This window comes from Coturnix japonica, chromosome 4 (genome assembly GCF_054131305.1).
Source record: "Coturnix japonica strain WE chromosome 4, WE-NBRP24, whole genome shotgun sequence".
Taxonomy (NCBI): Eukaryota; Metazoa; Chordata; class Aves; order Galliformes; family Phasianidae; genus Coturnix; species Coturnix japonica.
In genome coordinates this window covers 33099058-33107386 of record NC_140666.1, presented here as the reverse complement: position 1 = coordinate 33107386, position 8329 = coordinate 33099058, and the positions used below count along the sequence as shown (strand labels likewise).

The window sequence follows — 8329 nt, the reverse complement described above, 5'->3', positions numbered from 1 at the left end:
GTTCATTGATTAGTTAAGTAAGGAATACAGATAATGTTTGTTCTATTAGAGAAAAATCAACTTGTCATTACATGAGGATGTTACATGGGCCTAGGAAAGACCAAATGTAGTCTTTGAGGAACCTTTTCAGCATCAGCCTACTTATGTTCTGCTGGGAGGAAAGGACCATGTGGAATTGCTCTCAGGCTATAGGTGGGTTATCCTATCTTCCTCTGTCCCTTACATCAGAAAAAAAAATCTCTAGTTTCTATGCAGATGTAACACATTTTATTACAAACTCATACACTTATTACAAATTCTTGCCTGCGAATTTGTTTACAAACATAAAATTAGTAAAAAAACCCATTGTAGAAACAGTAACAGAGAAGATGAGCAGGAAAAATCTTAATATTGACAAAGCAGATTTATTTTTTGCATACATGTTTTTAAGTTTAGTTTTCTGTATTGACATTTTTAATAGTTAGCCATAAAATCAAATGCAGCAAAAAAAATAAAAAATAAAAAAATAAAAATTTATCATCTCACACCAATCTGATATGCAAACTTATTTATCCAAAAAAATAAAAAACTATAAATAATATTTTCCCAAATAAATCCCCCAATCAGTTATCTCTTATGACTTTTTTTCTTTTTTGTTTTCATTACAATTACAGTCTTGGGATTTTTAATTTTTTTTTTTTAATCTTTTAGTTTGGGATATTTTATTTTTGATGCAAGGAAGAGCTATGTGATATGGAATCTTGCTAGCTACTGATTAACAATAAAAATTTTAAGAGTATTGGAATGTAATATAATGATAAGATTAAACTGTGAAACAAGTTTGATTATAAAGGACTTGGCCTGAAAAATTGTAATCCTGATGTAAAATGCTATATATCATAGTTCCAGAGGAATAATAAAACATCTTATGCATATACTAGAAGTTAAAATATTCAGTTATATTTTAAAAGGCATTCTTATCAGTAAAACACACTTGCTCTACCAAAATAAAAGTTGTATAATTGAAAATGAAAAAGTTATAGCTGTGTCCTTCAACTTTTTCCAAGGTGTCTGTTGATTCTTCTTCAGAATACTTGAGATGACCTTATTTTTGGGGGTGGAGGTGAGAGGGTACAAACCTCCCATTTTGTAAGTTCCACCTTAACTGAGATATTCTATTCCTGTAAAACTCATGTACACACAGTGTTTCAAGACTAATATTAAAATTGGTAAACTATGATCTTATGCACATTTTTAATTAAAACAGCAGAATGTTTTTCCGTACACAAATATAGTACTTTAAATTTAATTATTTGGTTCATTTAAACTATGCTTTCAGAAGAATGTACTTTCAGGAATCATGGTTGGTTATTCAAGCTTTTATGGAGACATTGCTACCTCCTAAATCAGTTTCTCGTAGAAACACGATGTATTAGCTTCTGCAGAGTGCTCAAATACATTGGCTGTTTGAGGTAGATAAAATCAAAACGTTAAATTTACTTAGCGGTACAAATATTTGACTGACAATTTGCTCATCTCTGATTAACAACTGGTTTTGTAAAAGCTTTCTTCAAACCTAGAATAAACTATAGGACTTAATCCCAATAATCCTCCAAAGCTGAAAAACCTAAAGAAACCATCAAGTTAGTTTAGCAGCATGTCTTTTTGATTAGGTCATCAGATTCCATCAGATTCACGTCCTAGAAAAGAAAGTGGTAGATCAACCAGTCCAATTGAAAGTACAACAGCATTTTTTTAGGTCCCAGAATCCAGGTAACTTCATGGTTTGTGTATCCAAATTTAGTAGCACAGCTCTAAATACTTTCTTTCACCTCTTGTGATTTAAAAAGTGTGGAGCTCAAAAACACATAAAGAGATGTGAAAGCTCTCCAGGGGATTTCAAACAGCTAAGAATGACTGTGGCACTGAAGAAATGCTGGTGAGCAAAGTGATGACTGCTTTGCTTATATTTCCATTTCTCAGATGACTGTTTCCTTGCCTGGTATTGCATTAAACAATTGGCAAAGCTTCTTTATTTTTCTGTTATATCAAGGACCTCTCATAGCTTTATGTTCAAGGCAGAAGTTTATTCATTAGGAGCATAAAACAGTTTTGGTTCAGGAATGCCAGGTTTCTGTTAACCAGTTAAAAACTTTTAAGTTCTTTAAAGGAAAAATAAGATTTGAAGTTTTTATCTTTCAGTTGACATCTTTGTTCAAGAGATCAGTGGAAGGAAATGGAGGAAAGAAAACAATAAGAATAAAAATAAAGCAACACAAAATTAGTCATAACTTGCCAAAAATGGCAAAGAATTTATGCCAAGGAGCTACAAACCTCTTGTTATGTTTTTCTTCCCCAGTAAAAAAAAAAATGAAAATAAATAACAAAAAACAAAAAACAAAAAAAAAAAAAATGGGTGAGGGATGTGGTACTGTTCTTCTTCGGATAGTGAGAATATGCCACTTGTTGCTGTGGACTAATAGGCATTGCTTCCATTTTAAAAAATAGCATGAGGTTTTTTCCACTCCACCATAAGCAGTTTAGGAGTTACCATAAGAAAAGCCCCAAAGTTAATGAAAAACATTTAAATTTGTAGTTCATTACTTCCTTAATCTTCAGGATTTTAAAAATGTATTCTTTTTTTTCTACTCTAATTCTATATAAGATATTGAATTGAGGTTTCTCATTTAAATAATGCACCTACCTTCATTTTTTAAATGAAAATACTTGGAGAATTTCTAGATTACCAGGGAAAAAGATTATGTATATGCTGGTACATTGCTAATCCTCTATAGATGTTTAAGCTGCACTCATTGCATTTCTTTTCCATTACTTTTTTTTCTTAGCATCACATGAGGAATTCTTTGGTGGATTTTTCCATGAAGTGCAGTTCTGAGCAGTCTACTTTTAGTCAAAATTTCTTTTCTTAACATTTATCATGCAACAACTAAGATATCAGTCCAGCTATCTTTTCCAAAGGATAGTATGTACTTTTCTAGTTCAAAAACACTTTCCATGCAATTTTTGTTGTTGTTTTTGTCTTTACTATTAGGAAAGAAAGCAGAAGAAAAATAAGCTTTAATGTTAGTTTTGAGAAGGCAGAACAGGCCGCGTGTGACATTTTTTCTGCATTCTGGTTGGCCTGGATCATTGATTAAAAAAGATGGTTAATATTTGTTAAAAAATAAGGATGCTAAAAGTTTAGTAAACTTTAGTGACTTGCGGAATCAAACTCTATAATCCAGAGATGGGTTATAAAGCAGGTATGTTTATTCCAGCGTTGCGCAGCGCCGGGTGCAAGGGGGATAGCTCCTCCAAACTTGCACACCGTAAGGAGAAAAGTGTGTTACAGATATAGGTTAAGCTAATACATAATCAATAGTCTCCTCCTCAGTTTGATTACATATTCATTACATTCCCTATGGCCCCGTTCCCCGCAACCCCATTCCCTCATTCCCCCTGACCCCATTCCCCGCGACCCTTGCCGTTGTTTTGGGGTGAAATTCTTCTTCTGTTTTCTTCTTGGTGTTATCTGCTGTTATTGTTCTCCCATGTCGGCATCATCTTGCCCGGGGGGGATCTAATCCTTCTTGTCAGAGGTCTCCGGACAGTTTCTTCTTATCTTTATTGCCCTCTTCTCTGGCTTTATTTTGACTAAGTGTCTGCAATTCCCCCTTTCCCTACACTTTTAAATGTACAGTTACCCTTTGTCTTGGTTTCTGTGAAGTTCCCCTTTCCCTTTCTATAGCACGGTGTTACCTTACCACCATTTTGAGGCTTTGCTCACTCTTCAATTCCCCCCTTTTCTTTAATCTAGCAGGCTTTTACCTGCTAGATTCTTAATGGGTCTCAAAATAGGCTCCGCTCTCTACCTTTTGTCTCAGCTCATGTCTCTTCCAAACCTCGTATTCCCTTCCAGTACCTTGGTACAGACACAAAAGACATCTTATAACAACACAAGTAAAACACACCAAGAGTAGCAAGGTGATGCAGGCTAAGAAAAGCTGTTTTAGTCATCCTAAATTTGGCAACTAGTAAGTTTATCCCATGATCTAGAGAAAACTATTCCCCAATCGGTGTTATCCCTGCCTACTCCATGTTGCAATGCATCTTTGGATAAACAGGATATCTCCTTTTGGATTGTCCATCAAGCATCTGCAGCAGCATCCTCAATTGTTTCTAAGGTTACAGAAATTTTCATACAGTGGTACCCCCCTTTTCTTGGGAGTTCTGTGAACTCAATTTGCCGTTGTAGCCCTGGAAGGCCCTCTCCTGTGAGGCCCACTTGTGCCCTGTTCCTGGTACTGGGACTGTACTTTGTAGTGTTGGTTTGCGCAATATATTCTCTTATCTTCCCTTATAACCAATTTCCATAAAATACTAAAGGGCATAATAATGTGTCCATTTGGGCATGCACCCATCTGTCAGCTTGCTCTCTTCCTTTCTAAATTATTAATGGGACTCCTGTTCTCTTTAGAATATTTTACAGGTTTTGACTTGGCTTCAGAGATTTTAAGTTTACCGTCTGGAATTGAAGCCCTCTTCAACTGCCTGTTCTGCCACCTGATCTATTATCTTATTTTCTGTTTCCTGTACAGTGTTACATTTCTGATGTCTTTTACAACATATAATAACCATTGGTAGATTTAAATCAGGCTGTTTTCCTTGTGTGTGAGCAATCCTTGCTCTTTTCAGATGGTACTATGAGCGTGTGGCACATATTTAGCATCTGTCCATATGATTGAAGCTCTTGTCAAGGCAGTTATTTCAGCCTTCTGAGGGGAAGTCCCCACAGCTGGTGGTTGTGCTTCGATTACCTGGTCAGTAGCAGTTACTGCATGTCCTGCCTTACAGTCTCCTTGTCTCATAAAACTGCAGCTGCTGGTAACCCAGGTGTCTTCTGCATCTTCTAAGGGTTCGTCCTTCAGGTTCGACTGACCGGCTGGAATGTGCAGCTTCAGTTGATTCAAAGCAGTCATGTAATACTGGTTCTCCGGGAGTTCCGCTAAGGAAAGATACTGGGTTGACAATATTAGTCACAATTATTTCTACATCACCCTGCTCTACCAGGATGGCCTGGTATTTCAGGAATCTTTGGGGTGAGAGCCAATGAACTAATGTCCCCCTTTTGCCTCCAATACAGTAAACACTGTATGAGATATTAAAACTGGTATCCTTTGGCCCAGTGTAGATTTATAGGCTTCTTGAATATTGAGCACTAGTGCAGCCACTGCCCTCAGGTACCATCCCTTACTCACTTCAAGCTGTTTGAGGTTTACCATCAGTCCGTAGCTGTGTATCCGTGGTCAGCATCCTCCTGTCATTCCTGGGAACGTATGGAGTTCCTTGGCAGTTTGCAGCTCAGGGGCTTAGCAGATGGCTTCTTTCCTGGCAGTCCTTAAGGTCCAAAGTCCAGCTGTAATTTCTGAGTTATTTGTGCTTTCTGTAAACCAAGAAACTCAGCAAACTCTCAGTCTATTGTACACAGTCCTTTTGTTGCTGTGGCATCCACATGCTCCAGTAAAGTTCCACCCTAGGATGGAGGATCCCAGGTCTCAGGCTCATGAGTTGACCAGTTCTCAAAGATCATTAAGCTGTTCTCACAACCCTGGGTAACACTGTCCAGGTTAACTGAGTCTCTTCTCCCTCTATTAGGGTTTTCCTATTCAAAGGCAAATAACCTTAGGCTTCCTTTAGTCAAACCAGGCAGAAGAGACATCCCTCAAATCCAGAAGGTAAACTCCACCTATTCATTCCTTAACTTGGTTGATAAAGTGCATGGATTTTCCATCACTGAGTGTATCCATTCAACAATTCCATTACTTGTCCTCATGTCTTCTACCAAACTAAAGCACTTGCTATCTGAAAATTTAGCAAATTGGCAAAATTGGAGTTTTGTACTTGGATTCCCATTCAATTAGTAATTCAAACTCAAAAAAAAATTATCTATTATTTCTTTTGTCCTTCTACAGTCACATATCCTCAAAGGGCACCACTTTACCCTGAGTGGGTGAGCTCTTGTTTTTAACTTGTATTTAGGGCTTAATTTTTGGCCCTGATGCCCACACCCCTAAGTGTGTCTTAATTGAGATTGCTGTGGCTCCTGGGGGTATAACATTGTTTTTCCCAGTTTGTGTTAATAGTCAGACTTACAATTCTTAATCAGCCAATATTGTTTGACCCTTAGCTCCAGTTTTATTAAATTTCTTGCCAGGGTAACCTGACAGGTACAAGAATTCCTGTATTCCTACTTGTTTTCTTAGCTTATATTTAATTAATTCCAAAAGTAAGCCTTTTCTTGTTGGGCAGTAGCACCTACTAATGTTACAAAACCATCTATGGGTAGTAAGAAGCTCCCATATCCATCAGAAAATGAACTACTTTATCCTGCTTCCTTAGCTGCAGTTTCATCGGTGTATCTGCTAGGGTTAACTTCCCAAGTTCTCATTGTTCAGTTCTGCAATCAGAGGCAATTCCTTCTCACTCAGCTTGGTTGGATTTCTCTACCAGTGTCCCACTGCATTTGCACACTGCTTTCATTCCAGCGGGGCAGAGCCCTCCCTGGGCTCTTCAAGCCTCCCTCCCTCCCCTTTCCTCGTGGGGGATCCCTGGGTCCTATGGCCCTACTCTAGCACCACAACAGAAACAGCTGTTATTATTCTCAATTCCCTGAACATCTCTGATTCTCAATCAGGTGTTTGTTTTGTTATTTGTTATTGTTGTTGTTGTTTGTTTGTTTTCTTCTTATTGTACTCCTCTCTTCAGACCTGACATCCCTGTTTTTATCTTTGCCTTCCTCAACTTTTGTCCTTCCCAAACTTTCTCACTTTCCAAACTCTAATCATTACATTTCACCTCCTCTCCAGAACCATCCAGTGCTGCCCAGATTTCAGATTTCCCAGATCTCTGCACATGAAGGCTATTCTCACTTCCAGTGCCCTGTCCTCTCCACCTCCCCTTTGCTGTTTACAGCAGCAGTCTCTGACCCTGGCTCCCTCTCCCACTCTGAGAGTTCTGATTGCAGGGGAACGGTGCGGGGGGGTTGTTCTCATGCCAGCACAGATAAACTCACTTTCTCTTTAACCCTTTTTCCTCTGTACACTATTCCACTATTTGTACCCTCATTTACACTTCCACGTACCCTCAACAATACTTCCGTATGACATTAACAACTACACTTTCTTATACCAGCCAAACAGTTTGTCCCATTCCCTTCAAAACCCACAAATCAAACAACACAGTTCTTCAGTTTCCATAAACACTCTTACTACCTTATAACTTTCCCTTAGCAATCCATATCGTTCAGTTATACACCTCTCGCCACAGAGCCAGCACTGACTGACCCACCTCCCTTACACCTCTTCGCAGGCAGAACACAGTATCACATAAATGGCTTGATGCTCATTCCACACAGACATTCCTCTATATGTTCATTGTCCCTGTCCTCTAGCTTATAAATCAACCACCACTGATTACAATATTTAATCAGGATTTTTTTTTTTTTTTCGGCTCAGGGTTCCTCCTGGTTCCCCAGCGATATCTCGCCAATGTGCCAGTATACACCCCAGGGGTGAGCGCGCAGGGACCTCTTTGCTCTGTGATTTTCCCATTGTAACTTAATATAAACCACCGTATTCTTTTATAAGTAAAACCACTTCTGACACAACAGCATTGTTATGACTTATGACCACATACTTTACAAAAACCAGTAATTAATAATACAAAATAAACACGTATTAAAACATAGATAAACAAGTATTGGAGACAACTTTCGCTTCGTCCGTCCCCGGCCGTTTCCCTCGCGGGAGGACGGAACCGCGGGTCGGGACTCCGCACTCGCCCCGCAGCTGTGCTGCGTCTCACTCACACCACACTCACACGACAATTCAAACAGAATTACAATATATCATTTGTTAAGCTTAACCAAAGATGTTAAGAACACCGGTGCTAGTTGTTGACTTAGGTCACCTATATAAACAGCGCTGTACGATACCAATTATCCCAGGATTACCCAAATCACCCTGTACCAGAGAGCAGACAAGCTCTGCCCAATTAGCAATCACCTGAATGTGAGCAATAGCTCTTTTGTCAGTACTCAGTAGTACGACTTACTGGCCCCTTTGTAGGCACTCCCTAGGGAGTCCTAACCCAGCCGGCAACCTAACCTAACCCGTGAGCTCACGTCCCTTGGGGGGGAGCACGCCGACTCCACTGTGCCCTGCGTAGGACGTCTCCTCACGACTTACGGGTCCCCCATTTCACATACCTGGTCCGCCGATAGATGGTTCTTGTCTGCTCCTGCAGTGATCAGATGAGGGAGGGGAGTCCTTCCGAGAAATCTCGGGGCGCG

General features: G+C 39.2%; 1 long non-coding RNA gene across 1 annotated transcript; it reads left to right on the top strand.

The window, feature by feature from the left end:
* The first annotated feature begins 3191 nt into the window (after positions 1-3191).
* On the top strand, positions 3192-7974 carry LOC146761023 (uncharacterized). The gene is made up of 2 exons (XR_014945271.1): positions 3192-3242; positions 7494-7974. It is a non-coding gene; the product is annotated as an uncharacterized LOC146761023 (long non-coding RNA).
* The last annotated feature ends 355 nt before the right edge of the window (positions 7975-8329 follow it).